Below are 25,120 nucleotides of genomic sequence, written 5' to 3' on the forward strand. Positions count from 1 at the left end.
CGATGACAGAGATGCTGGGGGTCGGGATGCACGCGTGATAGAAGGAGGGGAGTGAGGGGGAGAGGGAGGCTCAAATGTACGTAACTATACACGTCGGCTTTGATCAAGTGTAACAGCCCTCCGCGCTGGAGTGAACTCGATGAACGTTACGCGTGTAACCATGGAGTGTGGAAGAATTCGCGTTGTAATTTTCCCGAAAATTTCGATGCACCCTTGTTCGCCGCGCCGAAGGGAATTCGGGCTCGCCAAGCGGAGCGTTCTCGTCGCTCGCGGTCTCGTTGGTTCAATATACCTACATTAATAGGCATTCTGATCGAGCTAATTCAATTTAAAGCAATTTCTGCAGCGACTCGAACTTTTACGCGGCAAAGGATTTTTGGCCGTGTAATTGGAATATCAATGCGAGGTATTACTGTGTCCGTGTCAGCTGTGGCTAAAAAATTAAATATCTTTTTTGTAGCAGTTAAATTACAAATCTACAAATTTAGCATCACAGGTCTGTAGAACGTTATGCGAATTAACATAGATTTAAAAAAAAAATTTTCCTGAATTATAAAAATTCTATTTAAAATATACACACATATATATATATATATATATATATATATATATATATATATATATATATACATTTAGTTTAATTAAAACATAAACTGAGACTTTTCTAGAACAATAACTGCACATTTAAATTGAACAGTTGCAGTATATATGATATACTTGTAATACGTATTTTATTATTATCATGATCACATATGTGCGTTCAGAACTGTTTAGAACAATTTTTTTTCGAATTTAAACAATTTTTTCTTTTACCTTAATCAATGTAGTGCTTTAAAATACAATATTATAAAAACATTTAAAAATTTAAAATTTTTTGTAACTTTACAATTTTATTACAATTCTCTGTTAAAACGATCAAATAACGAGTGGTAACATTTCCATCAATATACCGAAATAATCTTGGCAAAATAGGATTATTATGTAAATGCAATGGTATGATTATTTCTGATTTATTATTTTTTAAAAATTTTTATGAGTTTCAATAATTTATATAATATTTTTTACATTGAACGTGTTCATATTATATTTTATTTATGATTAATTTTATTTTAGCAAAATAAAATTAATCAAAATACTCTTGCATGGGATTTATGAGGAATTATTTAATAGGTAGACCGATAAAAGCAAGAGTATGGAACAGTTGGTGGATCAACTTGCAAGAGAATAGAATAGCAACAAAGCTGTAATTAAAATAGTTTACGAACGCGTCCTCTCTAAAGGTAACCACGAAAGATCCACACAAATGATCCTTTGATCAATGAACTCAGATAGTATGTGCGTTTGTACATGTATGCCGATTACCGCTGACAAATACATAGACACTTCCTTTATCTCATATAATTGTATGGCAATCAATATATCAAATATAATGCTTGAGTTCAAAGGTCGGCATTAATAGTACCTGTAAATAATAAAAAGATGTAATTTTTAGTCTAAATTATAGCCAATAAATTTTTAAACTTAGAAATTCTATTACAATTAGAAATAAAAAATATTATTATTAGATTATTAAATTAGATATTAAAAATTTAAAACAACACTAATAGATATAAAATATCACTGAAAAGATGACTAAGAATTATTAATTCTTATTAATTATGTAATATAAAAAATACAATATAGATGTATTTTGCAATCCCACAAATTATTTTAAAGATGATAATTAGTTTTAATTCATTTAATAGTAATTCTTTCTCGAAATTACATAAAACTATAACAAATTAATGTAATTTTATGATAGATATCAAAAGTAATTTTACAATTCGTATTATTTTATTTAAGTCATAATCTTATTTAAATAAATAACTATGACAAAAATATCGCAACAAAAAAAATCTACATAATTCAAAAATTTGAGCGAACAATTGATAGCGAAAAAATATTTGGCAAGATTGAATGCGACAACAGTATATAGATCTGTGTACATGTCGCCTAGTGTGTATCTCGTATTATGAAGGGAACGAAACCGACTGAAGGCGAGACAGGGCATATAAACGGAAGAGGGAATACAGAATAGAAGAGGAAAGAGATAGGAGAGGGAAAGAGAACGACGACGGCAGACGATCCGAGCTCTGTTAGCAGCATATTGTAATGCGTCGAGAAGTTGGCGAATAAATCGAAGAAGCGTTGAGAGTAAAATTAGATAACAACTCTCGTTCTGGCTGCTGCCGGTAGAGAGCGGCTCTTCCCGAACTTTTAAGGACCATCCTCTTATCCCCCATACCTCAACCATCGCACAGCTCATCTCCCCTTTCCCTTCCTTGGGCTTGCTTTTCATGTCTTGACTCTCCCGGTCGTACTTCTTCCTGGCGCGGCAGTTCTCGACATCCGATCTCTCTCTCTCTTTCTTCTCTCTCTCTCTCTCTCTCTCTCTCTCTCTCTCTCTCTCTCTCACTTGCTCATTCGTTGGCGCAATGAGGGTCTTTACCTTTAGCTACTCATTTATTTGGAGCTTACATTATTAGGCGTTACTCCATTTCAAAATAATAGATTACCTTGCAGAAAGAAGGAAATACTTTTTGATTTTTTTTTTTTTAATGAACATAATTTTGAATATTTTTCATGTTAATATAAGTGTTATATGCAATATTATATATGCAGTGTAATTCATCAGAATTAATCATCATAACTATACATGCAAATACAGTACAAATCATTGATTACTTTTTTGTTGTGTGATAAATATAGTGCAATGTTTGTTGTAAAGTTTGCCTTCTATTTTTGTGCGGATTAAACATATATGTGGGAGAGAAAATATAAAAATAATATGAATTTCAATATTTTTTAGAAGAAGATTTCATATTTAATATATATATATATATATATATTCATTAAATTCTGTATCGAAATGCGGACAATATGGAGCTGGGATTATATAAGTTTAGTGAAAAGCTTTAATATATGATTTAATATATAATAATTTTGGTTTAGATGTTATTTATTGAAACTAATTAAACGATGAAATCAGTGATGAATTATTGTATAAATTCAAATAATGCAACACTATAGATTTTAATCTCTCTTGTTAATGTAATTATATAAAGTGTAGCACAAAATGTTCAAACAATACATATTCATATAAATATAAATTTTTAGAGAATTTTATACATATATATATATTTAAATATGTTCTAATAGAGTTATTTTTTTGCTTTTTTGCATTACAATTATTCACTAATTTCATTTTCACAATTCTTAATTTTTGATAAATATAATTAGACATTTTTTTTTCATATCAATTTTTGTGTCAATATTGCAGAAAAGCAAAAAAGAGATGTTCAATTTGCATCAACGTACGATGTCCTTCAACAAAAGACTCGGAACTCTTTCTGAATTCAAGTACAATATCTCGAGAAGCCGTAAAGCTCGTCTCATCAGTGCACCGTTGGATGATGCTTCTCGCAGCGAACGAGCGCGACGACTAAGGGCGGAACGAAAGGAGAGATGAGACGCGATAAAGCAAGGCAAGACTCGTACCATGGAGCGGGTGTCCCGATCAAACGAGCTATTAGACCCGTGTTACGGCAACCTTCGCAGCAGCGACCAACCCTTGTCGCTGGACTCAGTGTCGCCTCTGGGCCCCTAGGGAGAAGAAATGGTCTGCCTATTACATTCCACCACCCACTGCCTGCAGCGTAACAATCATAAATCTTCACGCAACGCCCAACCCTTTACTTCGACTCCGTATCCAGAGCTGTCACCTTGTCGAGGTAAATACCTTACTCCTTAATCTTGTCGCTGCGGTAAACTGGCTGTCACTTGCTTTTGCCAAGTGGTACGCTCTGCTGAATTCGCGAGTCGAATGTATAAGGACGCGTGTAAAACTGAAACGCGAATGATATCTGATGTGATGCTTGTGAGAATTCGATTACGGCTGATTATTCGAGATATAAAACATAGACATTTCGGTAATTTACGCACAAAATGCAAAATCAATAACGTAAGCTATACATTTTATTATGCAAGATATTTAAAATTTTTTAAAACATACTATTGTATTTTGCAAAAATTATATTGCGCTGTACTAATGCAACGTAAAATATGCGACAATTGTTTTGTAAGATCGGTATACTTTGTAAATCTTATCTCAAAACAATTTATGCAATGTATTCTTTTTCTTGTACTAAATTATACATATAAAAAATTGTTGAAACAGCTGAAAATTATTCTTACAACATTTACTGAATTTCGACATCTCTTTTGCGCTTTGTCACTTCTAGTAAATTTAAAATAAATTCGTTTTTGCGTATCTATAACAACAAAGTAAAAGTTTTATCAATTCAATATAAAAAAAATGATGCTCTCTCCGTTGACATTTCTAGAAATATTCCATGATTCTATGAACGGCAGTAACGTATGTCAATTTCAGGTGCAAAAGTATTTTCGTGATAACGAATTCCCAAACGGGTTGACGTGAGGCTAATTATGTTTCGGGTGACGAGATCAAATAGAAGGTTGGAGAGACAGTTCTAAACGCAGGAATGAATATGTGAAAGAGAGAGATGGATAGATTGAGAGAGAGAGAGAGAGAGAGAGAGAGAGAGAAAGAGAGAGAGAGAGTACGTAACGACATAGAATACGCGGAGGTAGTTGGGGTGCCCTGCAACCGGGGAATGGCAAGCGCGGCGGTTTGCGGAAAGCCGCAGGCAGGCTGAACCCGACGGATCTGGAATAATCATTTGCAGCCTGAATACATTACCCGTGCAATTTATTTTGGTTTGTTTCGGTTTTGTTTCCATGATTTAGTGAAGCTGGAAGTATGGGTCACAGCGTATACGATGGACAGAAAGAGAGCGCGCAACTGCAGGAAAGAGGAGAGAAGGCACATATGTGTGGAGGAATCGGTGAGAATGCGCGCTGGTTCTCTCTCTCTCTCTCTCTCTCTCTCTCTCTCTTTCCTTTTATCATATATTGTGTAACCTTCCTCTTTTTCTTGCTTTCTCTCTCTTTCGTTCGCCCATACGCATACGCACATACACATCGGCTCTTTTCCTCGTTGATTTTCGATCCGCGTCTCTCTCGATCCGCCAACCCTGGCAACCTGCTGTGCCGCGACCGAGCGTCTATTGATTCCTGACGAGAGAGTAATGTTCCTCCATTAATGATCATGTTCTGAATAAATCATTCGATAAAATGGACCGTTGTTCGTGCGCACCCACTCCGGGCCTACGTCAAGCCGGCCGAAGGACAAGCGCTAACAAATTGGCATCGCCCCTCGGCGGCATGCATGTCTCATGTTGTACCTCCCGTATGAAATCAGAAGGGTGAGCTATGCTTCCCTCAAATTTCCTCTTCCGCATTGTAATGTTCGCGAGTCTTGACTTTGCGATTATGAAATCTCTACGAGAATCGTTTTCTATTAAATATTAATTAAAACTTGGAAATATTTCTTATGTGATTAAAAAATAGTAATAGATATCAAAAAAGTTTAGATTAAATATTCTAGAAGTGTAGATATTAAGATAATCTTTTCTATTTAATAATACAATTTTTATTACTTTTTTTTAAATTATTATTTTTATAATATTAATATATATATATAGTAATGTGAATTTAACGTACTTGTATAACACACATCATAGTCAAAATTTAAAGTATAAGAAAAAGACGCTGCAGCTATAAAAAAAAAAAAACAGAAAAAGCAACAATAGAAAACGCACGCATACTTAACTACGGCAAGTAAACCTTAGAAGTTTTCGATGCATTTCGCAATTGGAATTGGCGTCTCTTGAGATGTCGGGAAATGAGCCTGCATTGAGACAAATGGCATGGGAACGATGAATCATCGTACGTCAAAAGCAGGAAGTGAGAGCATCATTTTGCAGCAGCATGACGGAACTTCGTGAAACATTGCCTGTGGTATATAAAGAATCGTTTTTCTCCTCCCTTTTCCTATCTTTTCATTGAGCCGAGTTTGCAATACCGTATCTTTACACAGGGAATACCAGCTCGATGATTGGAAAAGGTAGATTACAAACCGGCGCAGTCAACAAACTCGCGCAGAAAAAAGTAAAAATGCAATGGCGTAATGGCCTTTAAAAATGTGTATAAATATAAAAAGAAACTTACGTTTTAAAGTAAGACTTTGAATTGTCATTCACGATAAAAATATGTCTTTTTATTTAAGTTTAACAAGCACGTTTAAAATACAGTTATTAATTACAATTCTACCAAAAATAATATTTTTATTTTTTTTTTGTCTATTTTAATATTAATTTCTTAAAAATGTTTTCTTTACTACATAAGATCTATTTTTAATTAAAAGAAAAATTTATAGCTAAAGTTAATAAAATATATATACTGTTTACTACATATAATTGTAATTAATATATTATATATATTAATTTATTTAGATTTACTTAAAGAGATCTTTGCACACGCACACATGCACTTCAATAAATAATGCTGTTTATTCTTTTGTAAAGTAACATCTTTGAATGTTTAATATTTATCTTGAAACGTTTCCAAACAAATGCACTGCTTTTTGCAATTATAAGTCAGTTGTCAAAGATAACAGCTCAATTACAGTTTATTTCAAGCTATAGAAGAATTCTTTATAATAGCGATACTTTGAAAGGATTATTTAAAAAAGCGAGCAAAAACATGTCTCGTATCAATGTTATGTATCTCAATTAGAAAAAAGAGCAACTAGTTCTCGACTCGACAATTAGAAAAACGCAAAAAGAAAATAAAAATAACGAGCGCACAACGAACAAGATGACATTAGAAGAAAAACCTTAGGTGGCGATTCGTGTATATATGCTACTCGTGTACCGGTGGACTACTTTCAGCCAGCTCGTTAACACGCTCCGACATCCAGACTTGAGAGAGAAAGAGCGAAGAATGCTGGAAGAAGGTCGAAGCATTTTCCAATTAGCGTTAAACAAATATCCGCACGCCTTTCACCTCGGGTAACGCCAGGCAATATCCACGTCTGTATAGCTATGTACCTTCATGGACGCCGAACACGACCAAGAAAAGGGGTAGCTGCTGTGCAGAGATGTGCGCAATGGAAGACAATGAGATGGGGGCGAAGGAAACAAGTCGTTCGCCGGTGGAATAAGAAGAGCGGAAGAAGAGGACGCCAAGGATGAGGAACGCGAGGGCGCCGCCGGGTTGAAGCTCGAATTGACGAACGCGAAAGAACTGAGCGGAATTTCGCATTTAATCAGGCGAGCAACGAGACTACGAGACTACGAGACTCGTTGGCTCGCGAGTCAGCGAGAGAAGAAGCGTGGAGGAATAAAGCGCAGAAAGCGCTAAATGGTATCTGAACTGGTTCCTTTCTGACAAGCGCGGGGCGAACAGCCATTTGGTCGGCGAGCAGTCGGGAAGATGGTGAGATCGAGAGCGGGAATGGAAGCGGTGCTGCTGCTGCTGCTGCTGCTACTGCTGCAAGCGGTGGGTGCTTTTAATCTTTCGCTCGTGCGAGGATGCGCCCATTACTGCAAATTAAACTCCCTCGGGAGCCCCGGGCGCGGCGTGTGACTACCGGCAGAGAGCTACAGTAATCTGTCCACGAGCAGTGTGTATATACGCGCGGCATCGCATCTGGTGAAAAATGGTCGGAGAACCAGATGCCCGTCGTCCTGGATATAGGATTTATAGCCGTTGCCGTACGACATGCTGCGATCATGAATGAAAGAGATTAACTTCTCGCGAGAATGACGATGCGCCATACTTATAACAATTACGCGCAATGTGTTATTCCGAGATGACCGGCAAACTTGCGATATAAATACGTAAAAATTTTAAACGTCTATTTATCCGTAAGTATAATCAAATAGAATTTTTATACAATAAAATAAAATATAATTATGAAATTTTATATAACTTGGAAAGAAAATAGTTGTTTCTTGTTCAATTTAGGAAATAATTTTATAAATTTTTTCTTAAACATATTTATTATAGTATATTTTAAATATGATATAACTATAAATTTGTTCATGCTTTAAATAATTCACATTTTTGTATATATTTATTCCTTGAATATACTGTACTCACACACAAACAGAGACATTATAATCATGTATGAGATGTATAACTATAGTTCTGAGGAAGGCAAGTTGAGGTGTCGACGCATCATTATATACGAGCTTCTTCATGCGCGTTCAATCGCACTTTTCTGCTCCCCTTTTTCCATTCCTCATAGACACGCCGAACGAACCGGTAGTTCTAATTGAATATCAGGCGAAATGTAATTACGGTTGGAATTCATGCTTCGTCGGAGCAAATAATTTGCCATGGCACGGAACACAGTGGAATGGTAACGAGGGGATACGACGCGAAGGGTGTGTTGAGAGCGCGCGCGCAGGAGCGCGGAGGCGGCAGAGCTCGATGCGTTATCAAAACTTTGATAATCCAATCGATTACCAATGCAATAATTGGTGGCCGAGCCGACGGAAGAGGGTGGGATTTTCGGTCGTGCCGGGATTCGGCGGAGAGGGTGGTGCGGGGGGAAGGGGGAGAGGGGGATTAAGTGGAATGGGTGGATACTCGTATGTCGGGGGTGATATCGGGGGTTGATATGGGAAATGGGTGGGAAGGGGGAGGCGTAGAGAGTGGAAGAAGAGAGAGAGGGGGGGGGGGGGGAAGGGATGGCAGGGAGAGTAGGTACCATTGTAAATTAACGATAAACGAACTGGCGCTCATCAAAGAGCCCCTGCGCTCGTAATATCTGTCCGGTTAATCCATTTACCGACAACGGTAATTCTGTGCTGTCGCCGCCGCTGCAGCCCTCCGGCCATCTAGTCTTCCACGAAACAGGATGTTCATTCCCGCAAAATGGAAGAGGCAAGGCCACGTTGATCGTAAACGAGTTTCGATGCAATTCGCGATGTTAATCCTGGTATCATTTCTGTGATCCTTACACACGAGCCGAAAAGACAAGATCGTATAGCGCAAACGGTATTACTAACTTGATATAAGCCGCCAGACGGCGCCGATATATGCAAATACATATGTATGAGCGGAATTGTTAAGTTTCTCGTCACTATTAATAATTCAACGATGTGTCAGAATTTTCATCGTCAAGCGATAACTTTCATCGTCAAGCGATAACTTTCTTAATTAAAACAATTTAATTAGACGAAAATAATCTGTAAGCTTTTATATATATTTTATTATCAATTATCATGCTTAATCTTCAATGATCTCTTTGAAAAATCTTAAAGCATAAATTTAATATAAAATGAAAATTCTAATATGCAACATCTTATTTTTATCTTGAGAAAAAAAATTTATTTATTAATAACTGTGTAATTGTATATAGATATTTTACAGATCAAATTATTAAGCCGGAAGAAGAGCAGAAGCACCAGTGAACAGCTAATTTTATTATATTTCTGCTTCCATAGTTTTCAAATTCTCAATAATCGGATTTTCGGGTAAAATTCATTCCAGAATTAGAAGGTAAAAATTCTGATAAAATTAACAATCACGAGAGCATGGGAAAAGAAATTTATATTTTATAAATAAATTTTTTTATTCTTCTTATCGCGTATACGACTTGATTGATGATTTATTTCACACATATATCTTATATATTTTTATAAAGTTTTGAGGTAAAATTTTGCGTATGTTTTTAAATGTATCAGCTGTTATAGTTTTATTATAATTTTTGGGGAAATTATTCATTTTGCGGCATCGCATAAAGTCTGAACAAGTTGAAATTTGATTACTAGCAATGCATTCTACCGATGAACGAATTCTAAAGAGCGAAATTCACATGGGATTCAAGAAGATAGTTCAAGGGCGTTTATATTCTGCAAGCAGTTGAACATCAAAGGTCTTTAGTCGTTTGACGCTTCGCATGTTTACATTCAATAGAGACGGTGCAAATGTTCCAGATACTATTAGCAGACGGGCGTTTGGTAAATATACGAAGGATTGATCTACATTTAACAGCAATTTCCAGCTTGTACAACATAATAATATATGTATTGTTTTTTAATTGAATCTGCAACAATATATTTGTGCGATATTTTATACGATAAATTTTCGTTTAAAGTCATATTCGTTTTAATTAAATAATACACAAAATGATTGTGTAGACAGTAGATATATATTTCCTACTACTGGGTTTGCAGTTTAAAAGAAAATGCGTCGCTATAACGTCAAATTTGATATTACCGTATTCCATTTAAAATAAATCCAACATATTAGAAAGTTATCATTCTCTTTCGCGACATAGAGCTGGAACCGCAAATTTCCCGAAAAGCACTTTGCGGAATATGAGATTCGCTCGAAACGCTAATGAAATCCGAAGGGCAACGAGCAATTTCTGAAGGTGGCTTACTGGCCACGGCTTAATCTAACTCGGAGCCAGACTTTGCGCCGCGGGAGTTTCGTGCCGTTGGCTCTCGAGGAAGCCATCTCCGAAACTTGTCCCCTAAACGGGGAAGCATACGTCACCAACAATGAAACTTAGTTCGATGAGAAAGCCTAGGGTGTCGATTCGTATAAGTCGACTTAAAAGCGTAGAATATGAAAACTTATGTTATCTAAAAGTACTCTTAATGAAAATATGTTTTTTATCTAAAATTATTACATTTTTATTTAAAGCACATTCCAGTTACAATAACGACGTATTTCTTTTCGTACCTATATGTATTTATATGTTTAAATAAATATTTTTAGAGTGTACATTCTACTGTATTGTCAGCTTTGAAATATGCTATATTTAATTATACTAAAATATATATTTGAATTTTTAAATAATTTTTGAATAGAAAGTAATAGATGAATAATCATTCCAAATAGTTTCGTTAATGTCTTTTACAAGACAGGTATATTAGTCTAAACTTGATGTTCACGTGACATATAATCCACCTTGATCCTCATGAATATGAAATACTTTAAAGCAGCAGAGCTACCTGCCATAAGACAAGTAATTGACATTTATATTTATAGAAATTTATATTTATATACTGGCATATAGAGCGTGCGTTGCAAAAGCGCCATTTATATATTTAATTATTTAATTATTTTAATTATATATACATATAATAATTAAAAGAAAAAATAAACGAAATATTTAAATATCCCAAGTATAAAATGTTGATTTTTTAAACAATCAATGATGTACCTGTCTACGCATAATATGAGAAATATATTTTCTGACAGACTCCAGTGTTAAAAAATACGAATATTATAAAGAAAAATCTTTGTATTGCAGGATTTATCATTTTGCGTGTACACTCTCTCTTCCCTGCTTGCGCAGTAGTCGCGGTTGCGATGTGCCACAATTTTTCCCAGCAATTTGTCTGGTAAACCATAACATAGATCTAAAAGAGCAAGAAAAAAAAGCAGGCTATGGTTTTCTCAAAAAATATAAATTATCCGACAGTGTTAAAAAAGCAAGAAAAAATTATACTATTAAAACTTTTATGAATAAATGTGAAAGAATGTTAAAATAATATGATAATAAAAAAATAGTATCTTATTTTGCAATATAAAATCAAGTTACTAAAACATATAATAAACAAAAAAATTAAAATTATATTAAAATTATATTAAAATTATATTGAAATTATATTAAAATTATATTAAATTTATAATAAAATTATATTAAATTTATATTAAAATTATATTAAAATTAAAACGTTAGATATTAAATCTTTTGTAAAAGATATATATAATAAATTTTAATATAATTTTAATATAAATTTAATATAACTTTAATATAATTTTAATATAATTTTAATTTTTTTGTTTATTATATATTTTAGTAACTTGATTTTTTATTATAAAATAAGATATTGTTTTATTATCTTATTATTTTAACATTCTTCTATTCTTTCATATATATATATATATATATATATATATATATATATATATATATATATATATATATATACAGTTGATCAAGCGTTTTTCGAACAAATATGGTTAACTAAAAAAACATTTCTGTTTTGTTTTCGATAGGCCAGCCTGTATATTGAACTTATTTCTTCTCATAAATATTTCATCACTTTATCAAAATAAAGTATTTTTTTCATCTGCTATTTATGTACATATCAATAAATGTTTTCTTTTTCTTCTCAATCATTTATAATATTACTCATTTATGATATTGCCCGTTTATTACGTTTTAGCGTTGAATCTACGATCGTCATTTTTTGCTTCGAAAGTAAAATTCTATTCACACATATTGAGCTTTCGGCTATCAAAGGCTTTTATCGCTCATAGCCTCCCAATTGAAATCAGGCAACCGTTTTTATTATATATATTTTTTAAAAATGTGAACGTGGTTTAAATAGTCTAATTGAAGGATCTGCGCTCTTGTACATTTATAAAAAAAAATACGCCATTTGTAATGAATATACATAAATGTGCTATCTATCAATATTTCTGAAATTGTAATTTAGCTATTGTAGTAAATATAAATGCATTTTTTTTTTATTTACAAACAGTAATATATAATTAAATATTATATTATAATTATATTGTAAAAGTATAGTATTTATAATTTATTTATCTTTTTTCTCAAATATTAGGTTGCAACATTTACGAAACCATACATTGAGATATGTTCCATTCGCTATCATATAGAATAGAATAGTCGCCTTTCTGGATATAGCCTCAGGGCCGTTTGTTTGATATTTATTGGAGTTACACATAGGGGGGCACATCCGGTATAATAATATCTATTTTCCGGGCAGCGACGCGGGATGAGTAAAAGTACGAGGAGAAATCCAGCGGAATGGAACGGCGAGGACGACTACACGATGACGTCGATGTCGACGCGGTGGCCTGTCGTAAATGTGGCCGCGTATGGTAGAAATGAAGATAAATAAAATGAAACGAAGGAAAATAGAATGGCCAAAGAACAGAGGAAAACGTGGATGCAATGTGATGGTAGTACCAAAGGTGTTACGTGAATGCAATGCCGATTGACTAGACCGGATGTGTCCTCTTCTATGTCGTATGCTGGTGTGGATTATATGCACATTATCAATTCAATTGTTCATTTCCTTTTTTTTATTTATGTATTAAAATATAACATAAAATAAAAAAATGTAAATATAAATATTATTAAGTATGTAATTATAAGTATAAAATTTATTACAAATTATTTTTTAAATAAAAACGCTATTTATTCATTTAAATCAGTAAATTGATATATTTGTGATGTTATGTAAATGCGTGTAAATGCATTTTTGTAAATGCATTTTTAGTCAACATTTTCATAGAACAGACATAACTCGTCAAAAGAATAAGTAGCCTTTCTGTATAATAGTAAGTTCGTACTTAACTCGTTTGACACAAAATTGTTTAGTGAACGATCACCGAGCATCGAACCGTAGATTCCCTAAGATTTGGAATCAACGATCAAGTTTTTAATTTTCATAATCGCATAAATTCCATTATCGCTATGTAAGATCATCGAGAAAGCAAGAAGAACGAAGCTCGAAATGCGCGCGTGGCAGAAACAGCTTAAGAATATAAAGAAGATTCGAAGAGAGGAGAGAGAGAAAGAGAGAGAGAGAGAGAGAGAGAGAGAGAGACAGAGAAAGTAGTCATCTATCGTATGCAAGTTTTGCTGCATTGAGCTGTCTCATGTTACGGCAAAACGTGACGGTGGAAGAAAGCATAAACGAAGGTGACGGCAGACGAAAAAGGGAGGTCAATAGCTCCCACGTGCCAGAACGTGCCGCTAGAATTTAAATGTATTTTATTTAACAGGTGAAGTTCTTCGAACGCGCTCATCAGCCGTTCGAAGCTTTGAGCCTTTCTCTCTCGAGGAGTCTGCTCATCGTCGCGCTCTTTTCTTTCTGTTCGACCGTCTCCCTTTCCTCGTCTTATTGAGAATACTCGTTAATTACATGCGCCTCCCTCTGACGTACCGTTCTTCATGATTCGACTTTGCTTCGCCGGTCTCTGTTCTCTCGATTTAAACGTTGAACTCGTCGTCTTTTCCGAATGCGAATTAAAAGCGTGCAGGAAGCAGAGCCGTGTTTTCAGGTGAGACCAGCCGGAAAAGAGATGGCGAAATATTCCTGTTCAACGAGCGTCGGTCGATTCTGTCTAGAATTCTTTACTATGCACTTTTACATTGCTATGTTTCACTGTGGATACGGTTTATTCAATAAATCGTTGATAAATGAAATTACGCGTTAACGTTTTTTTTTTTGTCATCGTTATTAATATTCGCTATACCACTGCAAAAAGAGAAAAATTTTATTAAATTTTTTATTCTGGATTTTCTACAAAAATTACACGATATTAAATTTATTTTAAAGAGAGAATTAACATTTTTCATGAAAAGAGTGTGCCGAAGAATTGTATCTATTATGGCTGCACATAGTCATATGAATATGATTTTAACGATTTTAGCAATTTTTCGCGATATTGTATATATATTTACATTTTTCCCATATCTTCAAAATTGTGTATATTTTACAGGCAATTATATAATTTGTGGAGATATTTAGAATCAATACGATTTTTAAATATATTTTTCCGTCTAACGTTACTTTGTTACCTGACATTAGCATACGCGCCTTCAAATGTACATAAAGCCATCGCAAAAAACGAATGTCACGAGGTGAGATAATGGATTTGACAAGATACTCCCCGAACAACCATTATTCGGTACGTCTACGGTAGCAACAACACGATATCAGCCTTCTGAAACACTGAGTGCGAGAGAAAGGCTACCATCCATTTATTCATAGCGCTTCATAAATAAATGTATGAAAGAACCAACGGGCGGGCGGCAGCCACTGGGCCAGCGCTCTTCTTTTTCCATCGCCGACCGCTCTGTGTAGGTATAAAACTACCTTTTTCGAGTTGTATACATTTATTGTGCGATAAGCAAGAAATCCAACAGGCGTACGCTTAACGTACTACAGGTGAGTTACAAGACGGTCTATTTACGCGAGATTGCGCCGAACGGCCAACAGGGATTAAAAGCGCGATAGAGACTGTGTGCATACGAGTTATGCATTTTACGTGCATGTCATGCGGCTGAAACTTTGAGATATAATTCATATCCGAACACGTAGCTGATATGAACCTTCACAGAGATAGATGCCATAGTATGCTCAAACTGCCACGCGGATAAAGCTTTGTTATAGATGGTGGATTAGTGTTGGAGATGCTGAAACTTCCATATTATCTATGAAAAGTGTATTTATAAAGAGGAAAAAATTTCTCAAGTCTAATTAAATTAATTAATTAAAACGCAATAAATGGATTTTTTGTTGCTTCATAAAAAGAGAATATTATTAATTCCGTTTAATCTGATATTTGCAGAAAAAAATAATAAATAAAGAAATGCTACTGGTTATGATTAAAAGAATGTCAGAAATAATATCATTATGTTTATTCAAGAGAGAACATCTTTTCAAACTCATTACTCATCTTGAGTAACGAATTAAAATTTTCACCATTGTGATTTCTCCAACTTTATATATATGCGTGATGGCACGACGGAAGACAATTTCTCATTGATTGCATAAATAATTTAATTAGGAGACAAGAAGAGGGTGATCGATGAAGGAATACGAAAACAGAATCATTTATTTCGTGATTTAAGAGTTCTCTTCAAGGACAGATTAGTCCGGAATTTCTTTCACAATCGTGGGAGAACGAGACGATAGGAAGGAAATGACGTGCGAAAGAATGACAAATATAGTAAGAGAGTAACACAAGACAGAAAACTTGCCATTGTATACTACCTAGTTTACAATACAGGATTAAGTTGGCGACCGCGCTTCCTTAAACCTACGTTTCTGCAAGCAAAACTTAAAGCTCTTGATAAGCTCTCGCGTTCTCCATTCTTCACCTTCTCTACTGAGAATGCCAAACCTTTCGCTTCCCGAGGAATTAATGCCTTTGTCTCGTTTTTTATGCACAAACTCTCCCAAGATCTGCTGAAAAAATATTTTAGAGTGGCAGTAAAAGCTCCTTATCTATTCACCACGTAAAATTTCTTTTACGAGGCACTATCAGCTGTTTGCATACTTTAAGAATAAATAAAAATTTATTTACATAGCAATTTTGTAAGTTTTGTAATTCGTGTAACATCCAAATTGAAAATGATAATATGCAATTATAAAATCATCACTAGTTTTTGCTCTCTAATCGCATATTATCTTAATAATAATATTTTATAACTGAGCAAATTAATATGTCATACTTTGTTCTTTTTATATGAAATAAATAATGTAACTTTACGTGGACTGTCTTGGCAAAAGAAATACACATTCTGCCCAAACTAAAAAGATTCGAAAGAATGAATCGTCATATGAAATTATTGCGAGACTCCAGAGAGAAAAATAAGCTAGAGCTAACTCAGACATAATACTTTGTGGTGGTGGCGTTACCGAAGGGTGGTTCGGCATACATGTCCAAAAGAAATAGTAGATATACAGTGTATGTGGGATAGATATAATGTTATGGTACGTTGACCACCACGGCCCATGTACCTCCTAGCGCGCCAGTACTGCCACGCTACGTTGGATTTACTCCTCTTCCTTGCTCGCCTTTCGTCCACCCTCGTTTTTATTTCTACCAGCATACGACTACGTATACCATTCCTTTTTGTATTCTTTATTTTCTCCGTTACCGTGCAAATTGTACTCTAACAAAAATATATGCTTTAATCAGCTTATTTCCGCTTCGATAGAAAATATGGCACCCTGGCAGCGCTTCTACAACTAGAACGCTTTTTGCGACGGTAATTGTGATTGCCGACACGAGTTGAATAAAATTTCGTTTTTCACACCTTTCCTCCTTCTTTTTTAGAATTGGTCTTATTGTCATTCGATTAGAAATAACGATACATCGCATTTTATTTATAAACAAAAATACTACTTGCACCTTAAATGCAAAATTTTTAAGATTTAGTTTTTAGTATAAATTATTTTTTTATTATCTTATATTATTTTTAAATATTTTTCTAAGATACTATGTGTGATATCTATTTATATGCATAAATTGATAAGACACATAATTTATTTAAATTTTTATTTGTTTATAAAATTAACATATTTTCTAATATTTTATATTAAAACTCATAAAATTAAATAATTCATTTTAACCACGTGATTCTTTAATCACATTATTTAAAAGAAATTTAATTCTAGTAAAAATTTTTAAAGTTTTAAAAGAGATGGAGCAAACTTATCATTTCTGTCTATCAGGATCAGTCTTGGTGTTTCTGCTTGTTCGATCTCGCTTGACACCATTGGCTGGAGTATTCGCTAGAGGCTTACGTAGTATCGGTTCGCTCACCCTCGGCGTATACGTCGCTTTAATTTGCATTCCTACGACCTTCGTAAAATAAAGGTTATCCCGGGCGCGAAGCACGTTTCGAAACTGAATCCGCTTCCCAGCCCTCCAATCCCACCCCCTTCCCAACTCCTACTCACACTACACCAACGACATATCCTGCTTTCATGCTGCGAAAGGCGAACTGTTATTGCAAATAGGCGAAATCGTTCTGGCGATCCCTGCTATGGAGATATCATGCGGTTTGCAATATCGAGGTGAAACGACACGGAGGATAATTTTCCCATAGGAATCCAGCATGAACACTATCACGACATTTGAATCCGGAAAGCCGTCGAGCCGTTTTCAGGACGACCGTTTATGGTTGATGTCACGTGCGAGAATGCTGAAACCCGATCTCTGTCTCCCACGCGATGTTGTCCGCGTGTAAATATTTGATTTTCAAAAAGACATTTAGTATAATCTTACTTATGTGGAAATAAACGCGGATAACATTAGACGCTCAATATTATTTCAGAAATATATCATATTAAATGTCTGAATTAATTATAATTTAAAATTTTATTGTTACACTAATCAATTATATTAAATATATATTGAATATTGTTAATACATTTTTTTTTCAAAATATCTCGCAGTGTGAATTTTGTGAAATAAACGTTTCTCGCGGGAAGTCAAATTTGATATACCGAAAAGCTCGTTCCCGCGGAAAGCTCGCTGATAACGACCGCTCGTTCAGCAGACAGCGCCGAAACATCTCCCAACAATCACTCCGGCAAATTCCTAATTCCCATACATCACATTCGGGGGTATTGAAAATTCAATCAGATCCAAAAACGCGCCGCGCGAAACGATTGGTCAGCCTAGCGCGTATTTTTGACGCGTTGCACCAGAGCTAGAGCTCCTATGTGGGCGTGTGTCACGGTTTGACCGATTTACCGGGTGGTGTTAGACGTGTATGCACGTACATGCATGCGCATTTGTCGGTGCCGACGACACGACGACAATGACGATACGTGGTGATGGTGGTGGTGGAAGGCAACATGCCAAACTGTCAGACAGCTAGCAGCATACAACTCGGCTACACGTGTTCACGGTGCCCTTCTGTAACCATTGGTATGCCAATACGATGCAGCAGTTCATCCTGCATCCCTCGGCCACCCTTTCTAGCCGAAACGCCTTACAGTTAAGCTATCTGAACCCTTTAACGTCACTGTGACCTAGTATGCTGCGTCTGCACGCACGCGGACTTCCGACCACCTACCGCCCGGTCTTAATTGCTTTGAGTCTTGTATACCTTTGTCCTTTCCCCTTGGTAGGTAGTCGGTACTGCAAGGTACCACCAGTGTGTTGCCACGGATGTTTCCGCTTATCAACGTGTGTCGTATTTATTAGCAAATACAAGACACTAAATAAATAAATATAAATTTTATTACGCTAATTTTACAAATATAACTTTTTACGAAATAATTAATTTGTTTTGCACGTTACTTTTTTGCATTCTTATTGATAATGTATGCAAAACTTTTTATTTGTTACATTTTATAAATTTAAAAATTTTATTGTATTCTGATTTTTGTAGGCACTAATTTAAAAAGCTAATTAGATATTTATTTAAAATATACAGATGTATTACTTCGCGAACATGAATATATTTAAAGCAATAAATTGCGAATAGATCGGTGAATTGCTCGGCTCTAAGTTTTGAACGAATCAGCTAAAATTATGAGAAAGAGAGAACTTTGAGAAGAAAGTCAAAAAGAAGCTTTGATACAGCTACCAATCACACAAATAATTCATAGCTTTTATAAAACGCAGCAAAGATTTAAAAGTACATTTGAAAGGCGCGCATTCCTTTAAAACTCTTTCCGTAACCTACATGCGGATAGAAAGAAATACGCGCTTTACAGATTCTGCATAACCATAAAGCTTATTAGCACGAATTGTAGAGCACAAGTTTGAGATATATGCTAAAAGCAAGTAATTGTGAAAAGAAAACATTCCTACAGCTACTACTGAATCCAGACAGTACAATATCTTTGATGTTGAAGAGATGAAGAATAAATTCAGAAAGTATACACTTTAGAATAAAAAAAAAATGAATCTTTTCGTGTAGTTGTATCAGATTCTTGCATAAAAGTAAAATTGTTTTTTTTATCTTTTTATTTTTAAAATTGTGAAAGAACAATGATACAAACCAGGACGTATTTATTTAATTTTAATGTAATTTTAACTTTCATTTTTTTCCTTTCATTAGATGTATTATCGTATATTATATTATGTTTTCTGCAGCATATTTCAATATAACAAAAGTTTTTGACCAAGAAAATATTTTTAAAATTAATTATTATTCGAATCTTTTTGTTTTATTGTAGATACTTGATTAATAAATTTTTGGCTACCGCGCAATTAAAAATGTAAAACAATATATAGGACGTTTGTTAATAATTTTACTTTGTTTTGTAGATTGCCATAGCAGATTGCTCCCTTTAACAGATACCCAAGAAATCAACCGCAGAAACATAAAGGGATTGGAAGCTCCGATAGAGTCAGCAACGGCCAAACACAACCCACCACGGCGAGAGGACAGCGCTGGAAAGGTGGTGGAATGGCAAGAACAGATTAGTATCGCAGGGATGAGTATTGTTATTGCTATGCATATGGTGTCCTGAACAATAAAACGGAATAGCCACGGTGCACTAAAGAAAGGTGTTGGGGAGAAATGGGATTTTAGAGTCGGTTTTAATCGGGCTCCGGTCGAACGTGGCGGGGGCAAATTGTACTGCAAAAGCAACCCCGTACATTTCCCTAACTCCTCACAATCTACCCTCGGTTCCCTCACAATTTCCCTCTTTCTTCCAATATCTCGCGAAATTCTCAGTCTCACTCTTTACATTTCGATCCTGTTCACTCGCACCCATCCTTTTACACGTCGACGCGGAGAATCTGCCGAGAGGCGAACGCACACATACCTTCATCCATACGATGCGTACGTTTATGCACCTGACGATGTCGCGCTTGTTCTTCTTGCGCGTCGTCCAATGGGACAGATTAAGGTAAAGCGATAGAGAGCGGGAAGAGAGAAGCGAAGTTAAAGGGAGCCAAACGGATACAGGGTTAGGCGCCGGATTGTATCTACTCGAGCACGAAACGGTTTACATTTACTAAAAGTTTCCAATTGCATGGAGCGCGCCAGATATCCACTCTACTTTCCTCTCCTTCAGAGATGTCATTTTACTGCTGGCGATAGTCGGAGAGGTGCAAGCAAGGACGGCCTCAACCTCTGTCTCTTCCACACCCGTGTCCGTCCCTCGCGTTCAACGATTTCAAAGTCGTAGCAGAGAATCGTTTCGCAAATCCTCGGAGGAAGCGCATCGAGGCCGCTTCGTATACTGGCACTTCGATCTTACTTCGTATCGCTCCTGCTCGACTTTGTCTCTTTCTGTCTCTCGTTATCTATAATGGGTTTTCGTTGTTCTTCAGCAAACTACGAAAATCTTATCGGCTGCTTAAACTCATAGCCACGTCATATAATTAAACACATACAAAACATTCTATGAAATTGCGTCGCTCAGTGTGAATCTTTGTTGTGAAGGTTTAAAAGTAGTAATATCATCACTTCGTTTTCGTAAACATGATAATTACCAGTTCCAAATACTCGTCAAATAATATGGTAAACTTTTTTAGAAATAGAAAGAGAGAAAGAGAGAGAAATAATTAACTTAATATATTTAATTTATATATATGCAAAATATTTCATTTTCGAAACATTCACACTTATCGTATAACAAAGAAAACGCATTAGGCCCGAAAATTAAAAGAGAACCGTTAAAATAAGGGGAGTCATATCGTGCCGGAAAAAAGTAAGTCAAAAGAATATCACAGTTGGATCGGGGGTTATCAAAATGAAAGTGTATAACAAGGAGAGGACAAGAGGATGAATTCTTCGATGGAACATGTGAGAAAGACAAAGAAAGAGATAGAGAGAAAAAAAGAGAGAGAGAGAGTATAAAAAAGAGAAAGTGAGAAAGGGAGAAGAGAGGGAGAGAAAAAGAGCGACGAACTGGTTACAAAGTTGCGAATTAAAAACACAAAGAAAGACGAGTCGGACGAGAAAAGGGGGAGGGGGGTGAGTGTCGGCCAGGGAAGGGTAGATTTGAGACAAAGGGTGCCGCGGGAACAATGGCTTGTAATCTCGAGCCCTTAGAATAGCCCTGTCCTGCGCTACTCCGTTCAGCATGCCTTTCGCCCTTCAACCCCGTATCGAAACCACGGCGCACGATTTTCGGTTCCCTAGCCTGCCCTCCGCCTGCCCAACGAGCAGCTTGTCAGATCTGGCCGAGTACAATGAGCGGGTTAAACGAATCAATTTTTGCACGACTCTACTCGGAAATTCCATTTCCGTGAGCGACATCCGACTCAGGAGATGTAGGAAGATAAAGGATGCGAAGCGCCCCGACGATGAGATCGTGGGTGGCTTCGGGTGGGTTGGAGTCGTAAAAAAGTAAAGAGATTTCGTGGCCGCGATCGTATTTCCACGAAGGGACGTTGTGAAGAAGTGTTTCGAAAGGTGGCAGAAAAATAAGAAGCTTACACGGTATTAGCGCCGCGCTTTCTATCTGCCGGCGAGAAAAAGGACGTCTCGAAAGATTGAGTTTGAAAATCCTCATATTAATACCATACAAGTTTTATTATGTTTTAGTATGTCCTATTTGCAACAGTAATTTATTAACTAAAGGATAAACGCGTAATCGTAATAATAAATAAATCAAGTAATATTATGTGTATGTATGTGTGTGTGTGTGCAAGTATAAATTTTTTTTATATTTTAATTATAAATAATAAAATATCTATAATTAGTAAATACAAAATTAATAATTATTACATATATTAATGTAATGTTGTTAAAAATATTCTAAAATATTTTATTTATATATCTAATTTTTATAAATGATAATAAATGAAATATAAAAAAGTTGTGATATCTCTTACAATATTGCTTTTAGCGTAAAAATATTAAGAGTTTTTTTTATATCACGTGAAATGCTACACAGAGATCTAAATAAAAAGTTGGCAATGTAAAAAAATCTATCTTCAAATTATTTAAAATTAATTTAAAATATACTTGGCTAAATATTTAATATTCTGTATAGGTATATATACACATATATATATATATGTCATAAAATATTTTGACAACAAATTATCAACAACATGTTATTCAGCCTTGATGGCTACGATAGCGCGCCTTGTTGTCATTGGCACGGCAATAAAGTAGCGCAGTAAAGTAGTAGTGCAAAATAATTCATATATTGTTAAATTTCTTTTCTAAACGCGATCGCGATTAATATCAATACATAATTTGCTATTATTTTAATTATTATAATTAATACAATTATTACAATTAATTAACTTTTAATAAACAATGTGAAACTATATCATGACAATAATAAAATACGTATCGCGTATGATTATTCTGCGATCGGAAGTACCATAAAAAGTATCTCACAATCGTTATGTATAATTACAACTAATTATAATTTATTATTATTATTATTATTATTATAACTATATTATTATATTATTATTATTATTATATTACTACGTATTTTACGACTATAATTAATTGTGTTTTTGAGAGTGAATGTGCCACGAGAAAACAGCAAAGAATGAGCAGAAGAAAAAAAAAGAGATTTGGACGACGGATGGACCAAATCATACAGCAATTTATAAATTATTATTTATTATTTATATCTTTAAAATAAACATATTGCTCATTCTCTTTTTATTTTTTTGGTAGTGTGTGTATGTGTGTGTGATCTTTCAAATTTAAAGAAGTTTTAATCATTAACAGCGTTAATTAATTCATTCACATTCATATGATCGTCCGTAATAAATATACTATCAGATTTTCATAAAATGTTATATGAAAAAACGCGATATCTCTTGTGAGGATTACGATAATTGTAATAAATGACTGTTGCAATTTGAAGTAATTAAATGTAAATTACGTTTGGGAAAATATTAATGCATTTATGTAATATATACGAGATAAGTTCAATAGCTATAGAAACGGTAATCAAAGAAGAAGAATATTGTCAAACTTTCGCTGTACCGCGTTATCGTGTTACTTAGCTTCTCAGTCTCCGTTTCTACCTTACTACTCATTGCCTCACACCATCGCTTTCTTTCCCCGTTTTACATCTTCTTCGCAGTCCATCCACAAAGAAGAACTTCCGTGGATTACCATCTCGTCGCGGTTCTTGTTAATATTTATTAGATGCCTAGCATTGGAAGGCTGCGCGGATCGAGAGGATTGCATCGTGTAAGGGGCTAACTGAAACTTTCGTACTTCAACTCTGCGTCTTTTCAATGAGAAAGTGATTACGGACAAAAATAAAAAGAGTGACACAAGAACAGAGTCTCTCAGATTTCAATCCGCGAATACGGCACTATTAGAATATTTAATGACTTTACGTTAGATACAATTGCGATAGTCATTAAACAACCGATTCTTAATTTAAGCATTGAAAAAATTTTCAATACGAATAAATATTACATTTTACTAAAAGTACTCCAAATCAGTAATAGCATCCATCATTCAAATATAATCCAAGAGATGTGATATATATATAGTAAAACGTATAAAGCAGATTACTTTAAATTAAATAAGTATCTTATAATTTAATTAATTTCAATGCTAATTTTTTTTATCCTAATTCAAATAAATTTTCTCGGACTGAAATATTAAAACTCTCAATTGACGAGTCTCGCATTCTGCCATCATTAATACAAATAACTTTATGAAATGTATCTGTAGCGTACGTATACTTGAACGGTGGCGATGGATTGCAATGTACCGGTTCTCAGATAGCGCAGCAGGGGGCCACCACGATGGTCGACGGCCCTCGGTTTGCATTTCACAGCAGATATACGGTTATCTTGTACACGTCCGTGACAAAGCCCGTACGTTCTGGTTAAGCGCTATCTAACCCCGCACCCTCGAACGTCCCCTCCCCCACCAATCTGTGTCCGTATTAATTACGGTACTCATTAAGATATCCGGTAATTCGTGGCGAGGCTGCACCGCCGGCGCTTGCCGCACGTTGCGGCCGCAACCGAGCACGAGCATCGCAAACCAGCGAGCCGCGACGTTGGCACGGCGTGCTCTCTCTCCACCGCGCAAGCACACGTAGAAACGGTCCCGGTATTAATTTAGCAAGAGCGTAATTTTCGTTAATTAATTGATAGATTGTCAACCGAGATAGGCAGGCAGAACCGCACGCAGTGCATGTTGGCGTAGTCCGCGAAGCGACTATGTGGCGGGGTCTAGCGGAGAATGGAATGGAAAAGCTGATGGGGAATGGGGTGGGTTCTCTCGGTCTACGTGGCGAATTACTGTATGCGATCATCTACGGATTAATTAAATTCGATGTAAACGCGCGCGCGGCGCCGTGTCACGTTGGGTGGCTCTAGCGGGAAAATTGCAGTAAACGGTGATTCGTACGCGCGGATCGATCGCGTGGAACTTCCTGTGATTACCAATGTTTATTATATCTATGTCGACAGAATGTTAATGCGTTTATGATGGGAATGCTCTTTTGTTTCGACAAAAGATATATACAAAATTTGTACAAGTTAGTATGTTTCAAAAAAAATAAAATAATTAAATATAAATATGAGTTTTGCTACTTTAAACAAAATAGAAATAATACAAAATAAATTTTATCAAAAAATTTTTATCGTTATGTCAGTTAAAAATTCTGTAAACTGTTTGAACGCAGTATTTTTCTGAATATTAAACATAAATCGTCTCGGT

General features: G+C 35.2%; 1 protein-coding gene across 3 annotated transcripts in view; it reads right to left on the reverse strand.

Annotated features, from left to right (window-relative positions):
• LOC126850288 (nucleolysin TIAR-like) overlaps positions 1–25,120 on the reverse strand; it is a 382,595-nt gene that overhangs the window by 339,731 nt on the left and 17,744 nt on the right. The gene's annotated exons all lie outside the window — the stretch shown is intronic.

Source organism: Cataglyphis hispanica, chromosome 6 (assembly GCF_021464435.1).
Source record: "Cataglyphis hispanica isolate Lineage 1 chromosome 6, ULB_Chis1_1.0, whole genome shotgun sequence".
Taxonomy (NCBI): domain Eukaryota; kingdom Metazoa; phylum Arthropoda; class Insecta; order Hymenoptera; family Formicidae; genus Cataglyphis; species Cataglyphis hispanica.